Source organism: Aegilops tauschii, chromosome 5 (assembly GCF_002575655.3).
Source record: "Aegilops tauschii subsp. strangulata cultivar AL8/78 chromosome 5, Aet v6.0, whole genome shotgun sequence".
In the NCBI taxonomy this organism is placed as follows: domain Eukaryota; kingdom Viridiplantae; phylum Streptophyta; class Magnoliopsida; order Poales; family Poaceae; genus Aegilops; species Aegilops tauschii.
In genome coordinates, this window is record NC_053039.3 from 54,384,525 (window position 1) to 54,403,804 (window position 19,280).

At 45.1% G+C, this 19,280-nt stretch overlaps 1 pseudogene; it reads left to right on the forward strand.

Moving 5' to 3' along the window:
* The first annotated feature begins 11,076 nt into the window (after positions 1–11,076).
* Positions 11,077–17,958, forward strand: LOC109765308 (wall-associated receptor kinase 1-like; annotated as a pseudogene).
* The last annotated feature ends 1,322 nt before the right edge of the window (positions 17,959–19,280 follow it).

Here is a 19,280-nt window from a genome sequence, read left to right on the forward strand (position 1 = left end):
TGGTGATGACGATGGCGATGATTTCCCCCTCCCGGAGGGAAGTGTCCCCGGGAGAACAGCTCCGCCAGAGCCCTAGATTGGTTCCGCCTCGTGGCGGCGGAGTCTCGTCCCGAAAGCTTGCTTATGATTTTTCTTCGGACGAAAGACTTCATATAGCAGAAGATGGGCACCGGAGGGCCAACAGGGGGCCCACGAGGCAGCGGGGCGCGCCTAGGGGGGTAGGGCGCACCCCCACCCTCATGGCCAGGGTGTGGCCCCCCTCTGGTATTTCTCCCGCTTAGTATTTTTTATTATTTCCAAAAACAACTTCCGTGGAGTTTCAAGACTTTTGGAGTTGTGGAGAATAGGTCTCTAATATTTGCTCCTTTTCCAGCCTAGAATTCCAGCTGCCGGCATTCTCCCTCCTTATGTAAACCTTGTAAAATAAGAGAGAATAGGCATAAGTATTGTGACATAATGTGTAATAACAGCCCATAATGCAATAAATATCGATATAAAAGCATGATGCAAAATGGACGTATCAGTTGATCATCCTGCAGATGAATTAGTGCAGCTTACGAACTCATATACTTCATCAGTGAAGAATATGACATCAATTTCATCATGCAATAGAACAGATTAAAACAATATGAGGACGTGAGAAATGAGGATTCATTTCTTCATGATTAGCCTGCGTCCTTTTAGGCATATTCAGGTCTCCAGCATATTCTTCAGACGTATAAGTTCGTCTGGAGACCCGACCCTGCATAAGAGATTAGTTCTCTTTCTTCACCACCCACATCTGAAGGGGTGGCAAAGAGTTCATCATTCTGCGAGCTCCATAAGAAAATGGTGGCATTGAAACCAGTCCACTTCGTTTCACATGAGAGGAGTTAGGGTAAGCATATGAATAAGCAGAGAAATTCTTCGAGGACTTATGAACATAATGGTTAGAAGAAAAATGCTCATATTCATATCCCTTAAATCTTCCCTGCGAAACAGAAGTGTTAGCACGATGATGTTCATATGAGGACTTTGATACTTTTGAGGAATTTGATCCACGTGAGGAATTTGGTCCGTATGAGGACTTGGATCCATATGAAGAATTTTGTCCATATGAAGAATTTGATCTGGGGTCCTATTCTTCACAGGTGGTGTCATGATGACATTCACCTGAAGATCTTCAAGACACCTTTTGGGAACCCAGATTTTCTTCATAGGGGAACCATTCCTGCAGTTAGTGCCAACATATCTAGCAAATACTTCACCATTCTGATTTTTGAACAGTTTATAGTTTGAGTCAAATGACTCATCAGAAGAATGAGGAGATTCACATGTAAAGCCAAATTAGGTAGATGGATCTACTGGAGGTCCCTTTGCAGCAACCCATGAGGTTTTGGGATACTGCTCAAGCTTCCAGTATGTACCATCAGCATTGAGTTTCCTCTCAAAGGCAATACCCTCTTTCCTAGGGTTCCTATTAAGGATCTGCTTTTTAAGCACATCAAAAAGAGCCTGATGCCCTTTGAGGCTTTTGTACATGCCTGTCATGTACAATTCCTTCATCCCTGCATCATTAGTGATACTAGCATTGTCCTTAGATGAGGAATTAGTGATAGCAGAGACAGGTGAAGAATTTGTAACATTAGAAGCATTTGAACATTCAGGTGAAGAATTAGCAGATTCACGTTCAATGCACTTCAAACATGGAGGAACAAATTCTTCCTGAACAGCGCTGATTTGTTGAGCAAGTAATGAATCGCGCTCTTCTGAAGATCTTCATAACTCACTCTTAGCTTCTCAAGATCTTGCTTTTTTTGAAGAAATTCATAAGAAAGCTTCTCATGATCAGATAAGAGGGTGTTATGATGACTTTGAAGGTTGTCAAACTTAGACTGAAGTCTCTGAAGATTTTCAGTCAAGGTTTTAGTGCGATCCATTTCTTCACCCAACATATCATCACTTTTGTCTAGCATGTTTTGAACCTTTTCAAAAGCCTTTTGTTGTTTCACAGCAATCTTAGCAAGTCTAGAGTAGCTAGGTTTGAGGTTTTCATCAGATTCATCCTCACTTGATTCAGAGGAGGGGTATTTGAGTACCTTGGCACCTTTTGCCATGAAGCAATAGGTGGGAGCGTAGTCATCATCCCCTTCATCAGCCTTGTTGGTGAAGCCATTTTCTCCAGTGTTGAAGATGGACTTGCTGACGAACGCAGTAGCGAGAGCTAGACTCGCCACACCAGATTCTGACTCCTCAGATGCCTCCTCTTCCTCATGTTCCTCAGATTCAGCTTCAGAGTCCATTTCCTTGCCAATGAATGCCCGAGCCTTCTTGGAGCTGCTCTTCTTGTGAGATGAAGACTTCGAGGATTTTGATGATGAAGACTTTGAAGATTTCTTCTTCTTCTTTGAGTCATCAGAACTGTAATCCTTGTATTTCTTCTTCTTTGATTCCTTTTCCCACTGAGGACAATCTTCAATGTAGTGATCGGGTTTCTTGCATTTGTGGCATAGTCTTTTCTTATAGTCACTGGATGAGGAATCATTACTCCTTGAGGATTTTCCAAAGCGACCACGTCTTGAGAACTTCTGAAATTTCTTCACGAGCAGTGCTAGCTCCTGGCTCAGTTCTTCAGGATCACCAAGGCTACTACCAGAATCTTCACCTTCAGATTTAGAGACTGCCTTGGCCTTCAGGGCATGTGATCTGCCATAGCTCGAACCATAGAGATCTCTCTTTTCAGCAAGCTGGAACTCATGAGTGTTTAACCTCTCGAGGATATCGGCGGGATCAAGTGACTTGTAATCTCCACGTTCTTGTATCATCAGTGCCAGAGTATCAAATGAGGAATCAAGCGATCTTAGCAATTTCTTCACCACCTCATGGTCGGTGATGTCAGTGGCACCAAGTGCTTGAAGCTCATTTGAGATATCAGTGAGGCGATCGAAGGTTTGCTGGACATTTTCATTGTCGAGTCTTTTGAAGCGGTTCAAGAGATTGCGAAGAACGTCAACACGAGAGTCACGTTGTGTTGAGACTCCTTCATTGACCTTGGACAACCTATCCCAGATAAGCTTAGCAGTTTCCAAAGCACTCACTCTTCCATACCGCCCTTTGCTCAGATGGCCACATATGATGTTCTTCGCTTGAGAATCGAGTTGCTTGAATCTCTTTACATCAGCATCATTCAGAGAAGGTGTGACTGAGGGAACACCATTTTCCACAACATACCAGGGATCGTAATCAATTGCCTCAAGATGCATTCGCATCTTATTCTTCCAGTAGGGGTAGGCCGTCCCATCGAAGGTAGGACACCCAGCAGAGACCTTGATCATACCTGTGGTCGACATAACTAAAACTCCAGGCGGTTAAACCAAAATCACACAGAACAAGGGAGTACCTTGCTCTGATACCAATTGAAAGTGCGTTACATCGACTAGAGGGGGGTGGGGTGAATAGGCGATTTTTATGAATTCTTCACTGAGGCATTTCAGCGAGAGGAAATTCCTAAGCGAAGAACTACTTGTAGCGGAATAAGTACTCAGATGCTAACATAACAGAACAGAAGCTTGGTCATCATGATGAAATGAAAACAGACACAGAGTACCGAAGCGTAGACACAGGATAAAACAGGATGAAGACAAACAGACTAAAGAAATTGAACTGAGGAAATTGAGAAAGTCTTCAGTCAAAGTCTTCAAACAGATATGAACAAGCACACAACACAGTAACAAAGAAATGGAAGAGTTGAGGAAATAGAACCAGTAGGCTTGGTGAAGACAATGATTTGGTAGACCAGTTCCAACTGTTGTGACAGTTGCACGTCTGGTTGGAGCGGCTAGGTATTTAAACCTGAGGACACACAGTCCCGGACACACAGTCCTCACCGTATTCTCCTTCAGCTAAGGTCACACAGACCTCGCCCAATCACTCGTGGTAAGTCTTCAGGTGACTTCCAAACCTTCACAAACTCGGTCACTCGGCGATCCACAATTTCCTCTTGGATGCTCTAGACCATGACGCCTAACCGTCTGGAAGATGCACAGTCTTCAAAGGTAACAAGCGTCGGACCCACGCAGGATCAATCTCTTCAGTGATGCTCAATCACTTTGGGTTTGTAGGTGTTCGGGTTTGGGTTTTCCTCACTTGATGATTTTCGCTCAAAGGCCTCGAAGGATGGGATGCTCTCAAATGACAAATGTCAGTTTCTCTCGGAGCAGCCAACCAGCTAGTGGTTGTAGGGGGCGGCTATTTATAGCCTAGGGAGCAGCCCAACATGATAAGACATAAATGCCCTTCAATGATATGACCGTTAGGTGGGTAGATATTTTGGGACAGCTGGCGCGCAGCACAGCAACGGTCGGATATTAGAGGCTCAAATTCCTCAGGGCTATCATGTTCCTCACTTGTAGGCAATTCGCACTGGCGAACTCCTAACTCCTTAGTCAGAACAAATTCCTCAGAGACCAGAAGAACTTCGTATCTGTCACTGAAGAAATTTGACTGAACTGTATGAGATTTCCAATGGCTTCACTCGAAGGGATTGGTAGGTGTAGGATTTTGAGTTGAGCATCACATGGAAATTTTTCCTTAGTCTTTCCTCGACCCCCTTTAACAGTACGGTGTTTCTTATGACTCAAGAAGGGGAAAAAGAAACTACGAAAACAAAAGTCTTCACGCTTCATGTTCCTCAAATTAATACCAAGTCTTCAGGATCACACCAATTTCTTCACTTTCAAAGTCTTCAGATAGTCTTCAGAAATCCAAAGTCTTCAGTCGAAGATATTCATTTTTAGGGGTCGACTTTCTCTGTAAATATCAAACTCCTCATAGACTTATAGACCTGTGTACACTCACAAACGCATCAGTCCCTTAACCTATAAGTCTTCAATACACCAAAATCACTAAGGGGCACTAGATGCACTTACATGACAGTGACCTCGTATGCATGACTGGGCTAGCCGTTGGCACCTCTGTCGTAGTCATCAGCGTCGAAGTGGTCCTTCCAGCAATGGAAGGGCGCGGGCAATGGTGGAGCTAGGTAGGAACTGCTGCTAGGGAGGGGGGAGTAGGGATGGCAATGAGTAGGGTATAGGCGGGTACAATCGGAAATCCATTGGTGCTCCCGGGGGTGCGCGTTCCTGCACACGAAAAATATATTTGTTAAGTGTGAAAAAATTTCAAACAAAAATTCGGCGCATACATCTCGACATTATATGCGTGCACGTCATGTTTCGGAGAAAACCGGCATTTTTTGTGGCTTGTGTGCAAAAGCATGTCTTGTGTAAAGCATTTTTTAACACCGGATTTTGTCTTTTTCACACGCGACACATAAGTTGTCGATTTTTCACGAAACGACTTTGTGAGCACGTACAATATCGAGATGTACACCCAAGTTTTTGTTTGGAATTTTTTGACATTTGTTTAAAACACCATTTAAAAACCAGGAGCGTGCGCTCCCATATGCCAAAACGCCACTCTCCGGGTACAACCTCCTTCTACCCAAACCCATACCAATAGGAACCTTCTATACCCACCCACTTCAATATCCATGGGCACAAGTTGACACCCATACCCATACCCATCGGTTATCCTATACGCAATGAGTATCCAGTGGGTACAATATATGGCATTGTAAGTGCATCTAGTGCCCCTTAGTGATTTTGGTGTATTGAAGACTTATAGGTTAAGGGACTAACGTGTTTGTGAGTGTACACAGGTCTATAAGTCTATGAGGAGTTTGATATTTACAGAGAAAGTCGACCCCTAAAAATGAATGTCTTCAACTGAAGACTTTGGGTTTCTGAAGACTTTGAAAGTGAAGAAATTGGTGTGACCGTGAAGACTTGATATTCATGCGAGGAACATGAAGCGTGAAGACTTTTGTTTTCGTAGTTTCATTTTTCTCCTTCTTGAGTCATAGGAAACATCGTACTGTTAAAGGGGGTCGAGGAAAAACTAAGAAAAAGTTTCCAAGTGATAGTCAACTCAAAATCTTACACCTACCAATCCCTTCGAGTGAAGCCATTGGAAATCTCATACAGTTCAGTCAATTTCTTCAGTGACAGAGATGAAATTCTTCTGGTCTCTGAGGAATTTGTTCTGATTGAGCAGTTAGGAATTCGCCAGTGCGGATTACCTACAAGTGAGGAACATGATAGCCCTGAGGAATTTGAGAGCTCAAATTTCTGACCGTTGCTGTGCTATGCGCCAGCTGTCCCAAAATATCTTATCCACCTAACGGTCATATCATTGAAGGGCATTTATGTGTTATCATGTCGGGCTACTCCCTAGGCTATAAATAACCGCCCCTACAACCACTAGCTGGTTGACTGCTCCGAGAGAAACTGACACTTGTCATTGAGAGCATCCCATCCTCCAAGGACTTTGAGCGAAAATCATCAAGTGAGGAAAACCCAAACCCAAACACCTTCAAACCCAAAGTGATTGAGCATCATTGAAGAGATTGTTCCTGTGTGGATCCGACGCTTGTTACCTTTGAAGACTGTGCATCTTCCAGACGGTTAGGCATCATGGTCTAGAGCATCCAAGAGGAAATTGTGGATCGCCGAGTGACCGAGTTTGTGAAGGTTTGGAAGTCACCTGAAGACTTACCACGAGTGATTGGGCGAGGTCTGTGTGATCTTAGCTCAAGGAGAATACGGTGAGGACTGTGTGTCCTCAGGTTTAAATACCTAGTCGCTCCAACCAGACGTACAACTGTCACATCAGTTGGAACTGGTCTACCAAATCACTGTCTTCACCGAGCTAACTGGTTCTATTTCCTCAACCCTTCCATTTCCTCATTACTGTGTTGTCATACCTGATCGTTACTGTTTGAAGACTTTGACTGAAGACTTTCTCAATTTCCTCAGTTCAATTTCTTCAGTCAGTTTTTCTTCAGCCTGCTTATCCTGTGTTTACACTTTGTATACTCTGCGCTTGTCTTCATTTCATCATGATGACTGTGCTTCTGTTCTGTTATGCTTGCATCCGAGTACTTATTCCGCTGCTAGTCATTCGTGACTTAGGAATTTCCTCACTGTGAAATTCCTCAGTGAAGAATTTGTAAAAATCGCCTATTCACCTCTCTCTAGTCGACTTAACGCACTTTCAAGCATCTATATTTTTTAAAGGTAGAGAAATGGGTTTTAAAATTCAAGTGATGACGGGCGTATAGTATAGCACCGGCACGGCCTCCTTCAGTGTATGGCCTCTTGGAGGCACTGAAGGAGTATGAGCGGCGATTGGTGGAAGCCCGACACAGTGGTAGACGACGGTTGAAATTGGGGATCACCAAATCAAGAGTTGGGTACGAGTTTTGTGGTAAAGAGTCAATATTTCATCGTTTCGAGGAGTAACATAGGACGCAGGAGGATTGACGAGGAGGTGATTGTTGGCTTATGAGCTATGGTAGGTTTAGAGAATATGTGATTTAGGGTTAGACCATAGGAGTTGGATGTTGGCCCCACATGTCATAGAAGTTATTTTTATTTATTAAATTGTTTTTGGATATCCATTGGGTTACCCATGGGCACAAGTTTATTCCCATACCCTACCCATATATTTTGTGGGTATGGATACCCATTACCCATGGATACAAAATCTATCCAAGTCTTGCTCATACCCGCAGTTTTTAGGTCGGGTACCCATGGGTAAAACTGCCATCCCTACATCTAAGCACCCCCTCATTTTTTCTTCTTCACAATTTGGTACAAGGTTGGGGGCCACAACCCCCAGAGTTGCACATAGCTCCACTGGTGGGCACGGGGGCGCGACAGCCATGCCCGGCCGCCACCTGGCACTCACAAAGGAGCTACTCACTTCCTCATGCATCGTGCGAAGGGCTGCCTCCGCCAACGTCAACCCTGGCTGGGGAGCTCTACCCTTTCCCTTGCTAGCGCCGGAGGAGGTGTCATTGAGAGATCACTCCTAGTTGATCTTGGTGAGCTCCCCATCGAGGTGGCACGATCGTTGGGGGGACGTCTCTGCCATGGTCACCGACCGATCACGGGCCGAGGCCTCCGTGAGGACGGGGTCCGCAAGGACCCAGGCCGGCGTAACATCAGATTTAGATCGCCTCCTCTGTATCGCCTCCCTGGACGACCTCTCCTCTATCGTCACGATGCTCCGCCACGAGGAGACGTTGTCGTCATGGATGAGGTAGTGGAGGAAGCGCCCGTGCGCCCTTCGTGATCGCCAGGGGCACCTCCTTCACGGCCTTGCTGCGTCTGGAGCGGCAAGGCGGCAACGCAGCTCGTTGATGCGGGCGTACCGGATATGCAACAACGTTAGCTCCTCCTTCATGCAGCATCCGACTTGGACACAACGATTGCATGCGCCAGGGGGAGGGGCACCGAACCACGGTACTTGAGCGACCACTCAAGCATGATCACCAGGTCCGCCTAGTACTCCTCGTTCGTCGTCACCGCCTCTGTGAGGAGGCGGCTGTGGATCTTGCTCCTACTCCTCCTCGTCGCTGGAAGATAGGATGATCTCCTCCTTCCTAGATGAGCGGGAACCATGGAGGATGATGGCCCAGGAGAGCGACGCCGGCGGCGCCAAGATCCGGATCCTGAAGGAGATCCGGAGTCGCCACCTACCGTCGCGAAGAACCACGGCTTTGGCATCATTGTTGGCGGTGAGCGAAAATAGAGAGGAGCAAATCAGCAGTGAGCTAACAAGATAGGGGCAAATTGGCGGAGAGTGGAGAGGAGAGGATTTGAGGTGTGGTCTGAAAGACGCTGTAGCCGTGCTTAAATAGTCGCGGCCAGGTGAACGGACGGGCAGCCGGCTTCAACGCGACGCTTCGTTGGAGTTGACTTCTCGGTCACCTCGTCGACATTGAAACAGTGTCGCCCGCTCGTCCAGTCGTGTTGCTCTGACCGACATCAATGTGGTGTGGAGTCACATCCGCCCTGGAGTGGCTTGATCGGCATGAATGCACGGCAGCGCTTCGCACAAAGGGGATTTTTTTTAGGCGAAGAGGGTTTTGGGGAGACGTGGTGGTTGGGCGCGTACATGGCGGACGCCGAGAGTCCCGCAAATCTCCCTCTGATTTGCTTCCACTTTATAGGGTTTCGGACATGCGGATGCGTTCACATGCCGATGGGCCACCATGTTGGATGACTTGCATCGTCAGCATGCCGATGAGGCAGCATGTTGGATGACTTGCATAGTCCGGATTGGAGATTCGCTTAGGCCCTTTTGGTTCATAGATAGGAATTAGCAATGGCACCCGACAGGTTTGGATACGGATGGAGACACCCCATTACCCCCCCCCCCCCCCCCCCCCATCATTCGTACACATACCCATCAAAGTGTACGATGTTTTTTATATCCTCCACCCGACAGAGTAAATGGGTACCCGCGGTTAAAATTACCCACCCTTGCGTGACATCCATTTGAGTAGCACAGAGTCATAATTTATGTGCATTTATATATCAAATTTGCGTGTGGATAATTTTTAGGGAACAATATGTAGGGATATTTGAGTGATGGTCGTGTCTACAAATTGGCCTTTTGACATGTGTATAGCGGTGTTTCGTCTGCATGTCACCTATTTAGCCAAGCGACAAGTGCCCAGGATACCCGGGTCCCACATGAAGTTGTTCATGACAAAATTCACATGCCAGGGGAGTTCATTTTTATCAAGACCTCACATGTTTCCTCCTATTATATGACCTCATTTATTATTTTGTATGTTACGAGTAGTATCACATCAATATTCTCTAGTATGATACATAGTATCACATCAATTATTATGAAATCCCACTGTAATAGCTATTAATATATTTTATGGATCATATTTTTGCTGTTTTGATTGCTCCCGAGTTGGGTAATAAGGTCACATAAAGAGAATAAATTGCGTGGCTACAGGTGCCTGACTTTTAAATTTGGGCCGGTCGATCATTTTGAAACGTCCGATGCACATCCAATGGCGTCTGGTCCTTCTTCTTCCTCCAATTCTTCTCCTTCCTCAGACCGCCGCGCGGGCCGCTGGCTGAACCGCTTGCGACCACCACCCGCGGCCAGTGGCGCTCCCGCGTAGCCTCGCCGCCCCACCCTCCCCAAAACCGCCCCCACCGCCGGCCTTGCTGCCGCCCCTGGCCATCCCTCTAGCCCCGCCTGCGTCTGGGTTTTTTCTCCGGCGAAGTTTCACCATCCCCTTCCTGCCGCCCTCCACCCCCTTCCCTAAGATAGATGGTGGGGTAGCCTGTTAGTGAGCTCCTTCTTTCTACTTCCTCCCCTCTGGCCTCCCTCCAGCGAACTTCTTCGGCCATCTCAAAATCGACTTCTCGAAAGCTAAAATTAGTCGACTGACATTTAGCTAATGTGGAGAATAAAAATGTATTACTGCCGAAGACTTCGCCCGTCGGCCGGCTAGCCGTCTTTAATTTCACATTTTAGATTTCCTGCTGTCTAGTTATCAGATGTATTTTCGGCCTTTCAGTATTTTTTTAGCATAGCGAGCCTTCCCTTTATGGCAACAAGCCATCAACTCCCTGCACGATAGTGGCATAAACAACATTTACGACGGATTAACGTTTAGTACGGAGTCCCTTGACTTGATTCGCAGTAGTGTTCCAAACATCGCGAGGCATGAAAATTGTGAGGCTGCTATCATCCTACGTGCAGCAGCCTTCGTCAACCAATGTGTGAACTCCGTAGAAACGTTCGCCTTGGCCTGCCGTCCTGGCTTGTTAAGATGTGTTTACTGACCAAGTTACCTTTGCTGTTTGAATGCTTCCGAGTTAGGCAACGAGGTCACACATAGATTAGAAATGTATTGTTGCCGGCCATTGCCCCTGCTGCCGGCCGGCTAATAGCCCACCTTAATAGGCTAGTAGAGTGATGAATTTTGACTTTTGAGTCTTCCCGGGATGGCAACAAGCTATCAACTCCCTGCGTAGTTAATTAGATCTTAAATTAAGTAATGAACAAGACCAGTTAGATGGAAGTTAAAAAATAGTTACAATTTTCAATTCAAGGACGCCCAGTCGTAACTCGTAAGTGCAGGGCTCGCCCTTTGTATTTAAGAGAATTCTCGGACGGTTAACCGCCGAGATTGAACGAACAATGGCGTCGATGGCATGGATGTTGGTGCTATTGCCATTAGCTGCATTGGCAACCACTGCCTCGAGCTCACTGGCGAAGCCAGGCTGCCAGGCCCGATGCGGCGACATCGACGTCCCCTACCCGTTCGGCATCGGCGCTGGCTGCTTCCGCCCGGGCTTCGAGATCATCTGCAACGACATGACGCCGTTTCTACCGGGCGCCGTTTCCACCGAGCCCGTGCGCGTGCTGAACCTGACCATGACGCCGCGCGCGCAGGTCCGGGTGCCGCTGCCTGTGGCGCATCAGTGCTTCGACGCCGCCGGCAAGGCCACCGCCGGCGGGTTCGACGGCAGGCTGATGGTGAACAAGCTGGGCGTGTACCGCATCTCCAACACCGAGAACGAGCTCTTTCTCCTGGGCTGCAACACCCTCGTCTACGCCGGCAGAGAGTCCAAGGTCCAGAACGCAACAGCCAACGGCTACTTCAGCGGGTGCCTGGCCTACTGCAGCACAGCACAGAAGGCGCGGGACGGCGAGTGCGGCAACATCGGATGCTGCCACGTCGACATCTTGCCGTTGCTCACCGACACCAGGATAAGGTTCAGCAAATGGCGTCGCGCGCGCGACTTCGCGCCCACCTGCAACTACGCCTTCATCGTGGAGAGGAAAAACTACAACTTCCGGGCCGCCGATCTGAAGAGGACGCCGGAGTCAGACCCGGCCAAGCGATGGAGCATGCCGCTTTGGCTCGACTGGGCCATCCGCAACCGCAGTAACAGCCTGTTGTGCCCCGAGGCGGCCAAGACGCCAGGATACGCTTGCTTGAGCAAGCACAGCGACTGCGAAAATTCCACCAATGCGATGTGGTATATCTGCAAATGCTGGAATGGCTACGAGGGCAACCCATAGCTTATCGATGGATGCACAGGTAAGAGCAATTCTAGTAGTACTCCCTAGTGACGTAGCTATAGAAAAGCCATGATGGTCCAATAATGAAAATATTAATATAAATTTTTAAAATGTTTTATTTAAAAGAAATTATGCTATGCATAGGCTATGCGAGAAATTCCTGATTTTCACCCGAACTCCATAAAATCAGCCAGTTTGAAGTTTTTGTCTTAAAAAGTCACTCCACAATGTACCCTATAACCAACCCTCTTCATACATGTAATATTTGGAGCATACTGCAAAATCCACAAACAGACTATGTATTTGGAAGTTGGTGGAGAGATTATATAGCTCTCTTCATCCATATTGGTTGGTGGACATCTATAAAAAATAGTTGTTGGAGAGAATATAGAGCTTTCTTCATCCATATATTGACACCCGGCGAACCAAGCATAACTTAGGTGGTTGGATTCTTTGTGGTGGAATCAGCCCTCCCGAGTTCGAGTCCTAGGTTTGGCATGAGTGCTCGCATATTTTCTGAATTTATTCAGGTTCTTCGATGCTATTTAATAGTGTATGGCATGCCCGACAACTATGAGTGGTATGTGGAGAGGAATATTTCAGGACCTTTTGCTTACACATCTGGCGTCCGTATCAATGTTGGTTGGTAGCACTCACCACCGCTGACCCGTTCCAGATCCTACCACACAACATGGTTGCCCCCGTGTGAGCTTCCCACCATTTGCCAGATCACCGCCAATGCCGCATCAAGAGCTCGATGTGGGCCTGTCTCTGCCACTAGGCCTTCGTTCCCCGACTTGCTGAGGAGGCTGAAGTCACGCACCGGCCTTCTGTCATTGCCAATTCCATCCTTAGTGCCATCTAGCTTCCACCTGTGCTACATCTCGCCCACCCGAGCTAACTCTCGTTGGTGAAAAGCTCATGCATTCGGCCAACGATGACCTTGATACTTAGGGTGTTCGATGACTTGCCCCAAGGTATATTTGCCTCAAATTTGTTCGTATTTTGTAGTCTAGCTTCCTGTAGATTTGTGCAGATGGCATATGATTCACGATTTTTTGGATGCCATCATGGTAGAGGAGTTTTTTGATGATTCACAATCGTCCTAGGACGACTTTGATGTTGATTTATTCAATGAGGAAGATGGGGAGATTTTATGATGGTTACTAAATGGACGATGGAAAGTGGACAAGTTGTGCAAGGTCATAGCTTGGTCATTTGACATATCACCGGAATAGAGAAGCAGTACATGATGTGCTCATCCTATATAGCCTCTACATCACTTGCACCAACACTTCTAGGTGTCAGTAGAGTTTTTTTTAGCACATTGGTGAAGTCATGTGAGCTAACCAAACATTCTTCATTCAACGGAGAAATGAAATTGGGTTGATGGGATTTACTAGTTCTTAGAAGGTGGCTGCGACACTCTGGTTGTGCATATGATACTTCTGCATATTTGACAAATGAGTATCTTTGAATGGTAGAACATACAATCCATAAGTGAGTGGGAAGTTTTCCAATGTTGCGATCACGACCTACAAAGCAGAGTATTTTAGGACTTCCAATGCTAATGATACACCATTGCTTTTAGCAATGGGTGAAGTAAGAGGCTGCCAGGGATGCGTGGGAGCATTGACTGCACCGTTGGGACTGGAAAAAAATTCATGCATTATCGCCAATTCACCACACATTTTCATGATCCAGCTATTACTTAGGAAGTAGTTGCCTCCGATGACTTGTAGATTCACCATTGCTACTTTGGGATCTTGGCTCTCACAATGACATCAACGTCTTCAATAGATCTCATCTTTTTGCTAGGCTAGCAAGTGGTGATGCTCTGACATGCAACTTTAATGGGCATGATTATGATCAAGGATACTATGTTGCCAATGACATATATTCCTCATGGTCAAAATTCATCTAGATAATTCCAACTCATCAAGGTAAGAAAAATAAACACCTTGCCAAGTGCCAAGAATGAGCAAGGAAGGATATTGGTAGAGCATTTGGAGTCTTGCAAGATTAGTTTGCAATTGTCTAGGATTTTGCTTTCTTCTCGGGCAAGAAGACTATAAAGGATGTTGGATTACCCGCCTTATGGGAGCCTCCGCGGGTGAGGAGGCCCTCCATACTGTTTCGCTAGCCCCATGTTGGCCTCCCGTCCGTCCGATCTGCCTGGACACTCCACACCCGAAAGAATTCCTTTGGGGGTCCATGATGGGTGGGCCGCGGGCATGACATGTGCACCTCTCTGCAGTGTGTTTGCATCGCGCCAACGTGCACCATCTCTTGCGCTATGCCATGCATGACTGGTTCGCCGGGGTAGGCTGTCAGCTTCGCTTGCCCCCGAGGGGGGGGGGGGCTGCATCGCTTGCGTGACCTGTGCACGTGCGTTTCCTGGCTCAGGGTCTGAGCGGTGCTTGCCAAGCCTCACGAGACGGGTGTGCTTGTTCGGCTAGTTGCTATTCTATTTGTCGGGCATGCTTGTGCACTCGGCTCGACGTTCTGTCACCGATTAATAGACTCGGGCCACCATGGCCGACCACCGATAGCCGTGGTCTACCTGTCGGGCTGTTTCGTGGGCGTTTAGGTCTTTCCCTTGAGATGGTTACGTTTTACTATAAGTTTGTTGTTTCGTGCCACATGTCAAATGACGCACACTGGCTTGCCGCATGCTTCAGAGGACCCTTTCCCCATTCCCGGTGGCAGCGAGTGCAACCTCGAGGTGGACGTTCTTAGGCGCGATGATGGATAGTCGCAGCGCCGCCGGTGCATGTAAGAGGTCCTCACTATGGAGACTGGTGAGGGCGCCAGGCAGCGTGGTGCCTACTTGTGTGGGCTGGTGCCATCGGGAGGCCGCCGGGGCATCCACTGTTGCCACCATCACCACCATTGCCCCCATCGTCACCACCATAGAGTCCAATGACTTCACCAACGTCTCCATCAGCATATTTGTCCCTTGATCAGAGGCTTCTCCATCCATAAACCTTTGAAATCATTTGGCAAACAATGATGTCTTGTGCTATGAATTATTTTCCCATGATTTATCATATCTTTATCTCTATGTTTGAGTTGTCGTTGGACATTGCTTTTTTTTAAATATGTGTTCTTGATCGTTCACTTGGGTTGCTCATATATGCATGTGTATTAGTACTGGTTGCCTTGTTGTTGTTTATTCTGTTCCTTATAGCATGCAAACTTTCCCGGTTTGTGCGCCTGGAGGTGCTGTAGTCGCCGGTGCAGTTGGGTAGTTTGGTTTCCTACAAGAAAAAAATAAACATGTCTTACAAACATCATGGATAGCTTGACAAGTTTCCCAAGGTGCTATTCGGACTTGCCTCCTCACTTTTCTTATATTTAACATTCACACAAACACTTACATTACAATTTACACCCCACTTGAACCCATATGTCTAAATGTGCATCTACTACAAAATCTACTTCATTGCGGAGTATGATGAAGTTACTTTTTTTATCATAACAAGCCTTCCACCATGCATGTTGCCTCCTGTCAACCAAAATATAGATGCACATGATCAAATTGGCTTAATGCTTCTGTGTTTTATGTAGATATCGATGAGTGCAAACATCCGCAATTACATTCATGCTTCGGCAAGTGTACCAACATGGCTGGATCTTTCAAGTGCACGTGCCGACAAGGATACCAAGGAAACGTCACCCAACAAAACGGTTGTGTCAAGTCCACAAACACAGGTGCTCACCATTGCTTCTTACTTTCCCTACTATCAACATGTATATAAACTATCTTAGATCAAGCACAACATTTTTAAAACAAGTACTTCCTCCTTTTCCAAAATGTAATTTCTAGGTTTGTTCTAAGTTAAACATTTTTAAGCCTAACCAATTATATACCAACATCTTTAACAAAAATTAGCTTCATTAGATCAACTATGAAATATGTTGTCAAGATGTCTTTATTTAGTGTCATATATTTTGCTTTATTTTTTCCATGTTTGGTCAGACTTAAAGAAGTTTGACATTGAAATCATAAAAATACTATCATTTTGGGAACGAAGGGAGTAGGTGAAAAGATATTGTTCCTTCTCAATCATATTTAGCAACTCTCTCTGTTGCCTTAAATGAAAATATAATTCTCATAGCTAGTTCTATAAATTAGCTCATGAACCATAAAATAGAGTATATTGCATGAGAAATAACATAAAAAGTAGTTATGCAATGCAGAAAAATTCAGATTTATGCTAAAAATCTGGATTATACAAATATATTATTTCAAGTGGCAACAATTCCTAAATAAATATGTTGCAATCCACGATTATAGAAGAATAATGGCGCTGTTTTATAGAGAAGAAATAACACAATAATTAAGAAAGTTTTAAGATGCATAGAAGAGAAAAAATATTAGAATATATGTGCGATTAAATATGCAAGGAAAATATATAATTTTGACATTAGTACTAATAGATAAATAGATTCCAAAATTTGAAATAGAAGTCAACACTCTCTCTAGCTACACATACTCCTATTTGCATTCTTTCCCATGCAATCCACCTGGGATTTGGTAAGTGTGTAGTTAGCAGACTTGCATGGGTTAAATACTGGCCCCTCCGATTAGTTGGGTCACTAGAATTTGAAACATTTTTTGCTAAGATTTGATCTTTTAGAAATTTTAATCCGGTATAGTTAGTGGATTTCCTGTCAATTGGGTGATACCTCTCCCCCTACCAATACTTCCAACCCTAGGTCGAACCTCATATCTCCTCCTTCAACTATTGTTGAGTTATGTCACCACATACCCTAATTGCGTGCCCATATGTCTATTATTTTGCAGGTTTAATCATTGGCCTATCAGTTTCTAGTGGGCCAACTATTCTAATTTTGTTTCTCGCCTCAAAGATAATAATTCGCAAGGTTAAACATCAAAAGAAACAAAAGTTGAGACGAAAGTTCTTCAATCAAAATCGTGGACAATTGTTGCAAAAATTGGTATCTCATAGGTCAGATATTGCAGAGAGGATGATCATTCCTTTAAGGGATCTAGAAAAGGCCACAAACAAGTTTCATCCAAGTCGTAAGCTTGGTGGTGGAGGGCATGGTACTGTATACAAAGGAATTTTATCAGACTTGCATGTTGTTGCCATCAAGAGGTCAAATATTGTGGTCAAGAGTGAGATTAACGAGTTTATAAATGAAGTTTCCATACTCTCACAGATCAATCATAGGAACATTGTAAAGCTTTTTGGATGTTGTCTTGAGACAGAAGTCCCTTTATTGGCTTATGAGTTCATTTCCAATGGAACCCTAAGTGATTATCTTCACAAGAAACCACAAAGATCACTACCTTGGCAAGACATATTAAGGATTGCAACAGAAATTGGCAACGGCCTTTCTTACCTTCACTCGGGTATTTCTGTCCCTGTAATACATAGAGATATCAAGTCCACGAATATACTTCTTGATGATGCCTTGACTGCGATTGTGTCTGACTTTGGAGCTTCAAGGTACATTCCTAGAGATAAAACAACAATTACAACAACGGTGCAGGGAACGTTAGGATATTTAGATCCTATGTACTTTTACTGTGGCCGGCTAACAGAAAAAAGTGATGTTTATAGCTTTGGGGTTATTCTTGTTGAGTTGCTTACAAGGAAGATGCCAATAATATATAGATCCTCAACAGGTGATGGCCTAGTTGCACAATTTGTTGAACTGCATGCAGAAGGTAAATTGGTAGAAATACTGGATCCACATGTAATGGAGGAGGGAGGTAGCCAAGTTGAAGTATTAGCTTCTCTAGCTATGTCGTGCACAAAGCTAAGATCAGAGGAGCGACCAACCATGAGGTCAGTGGAGATGATACTAGAGGCACTTCAAGGACCCAAAAGGCTTTCTCGGTTTCGGGATGCAACATATGAGGGGATTTATTCCACAACGAGATATACATCACCAATAAGAAGGACAAGCTTAGAGGATACGAGCAGACAATATAGTCAATAAGAAGAGTTCATGTTGTCCGCAAGCTACCCCCGATAGTCTTACTTACAGTTTACATGTGAAAGAGTTGGTATGTATAACATGCACGTGTGTTGTGTACGTTCGAACATGGTGTGTGCTTTAATTTATTGTTGCTTTAATGTTATGTTTCTAATCAAAGTATGTCAATTACATGGTTGATTGTTTCTTCATTGAACAACTGCTTCCTTCATAATGTGGGCACTCACCGTACAGTACATATACTTATTTTTCTTCAAGCCGGGTTGCCCTAATTTCCATTGATCACATAATAGAAATTCTGAAACAAAATTCAAGGTATATGTAGTGCTCAAAATGTTGTTGATCAACGATATCGTTAGCTAGCGCGGTTAATATTTTATTTTAAAATTCAAGGTGATTTCAAAAATAACTAGCAAAGTAGCCCCTTCCTGCACATCTGCGCGTACAAATTCAAACTGAAGAATACTTTGTGGTACACACTGAACCAGAAGTACAAAATTCCACCTTTGCTGCTCCAGTACAAATTCAAACTGAAGAACACGCAGCTCAAACACCAAGATCAGGGGGTATGGGAACTCCAGAAAATTCCGCTGTGTTGGCTAATGCAGGAAGCATAGCCACAAATCAAAGTAGTGTGGAAAAAACGCATGAAGCTGCTCAACTTGAAACTCCGCAAAGTGCATTGCAAATGCGTTCTCTTGATGAATTGTATGATGAGACATCTCCAAGCTGGACTCCTATTGATATGGATCATGTCCAAGAGCTAGAATTGTGCATGCCTGGAGAAGATGAACCAACACATCATACTGAAGCCTTAAAGCATGAAGCATGGAAGGCTGCAATGAAATATGAATTAAAATCAATCGAAGACAATACAACTTGGGAATTAATCACACGTCTGGCTGGTGTTTGTCCTATTGGCCTAAAAGTGGGTTTTTAAACTCAAGAAAGATGCTGCAGGAAATACCATTCGCCACAAGGCACGTTTGGTGGCTCAAGGGTATGTGCAATGACGAGGAATTGATTTTGATGAGGTGTTCACACCGGTAGCAAGGCTGGAAATAGTACGGATACTCTTTACTGTTGCAGCTCGGGATGGATGGGAGATACATCATTTAGATGTGAAATCTGCTTTCCTAAATGGGGAGTTAGAGGAGGAAGTCTATGTGGTGCAGACTCCAGGCTTTGAGCAGAAGAAAAGTGAAGAGAAAGTATTTAGGCTAAGAAAAGCTTTATATGGGCTGAGGCAAGCCCCTAGAGCGTGGAACATGAAGTTAGACAGAAGCTTGATCTCATTACGATTTGTTCGAAGTCCACTTGAACATGCTGTCTATGTGAGAAGCTCTAGAGGTGCTCGACTA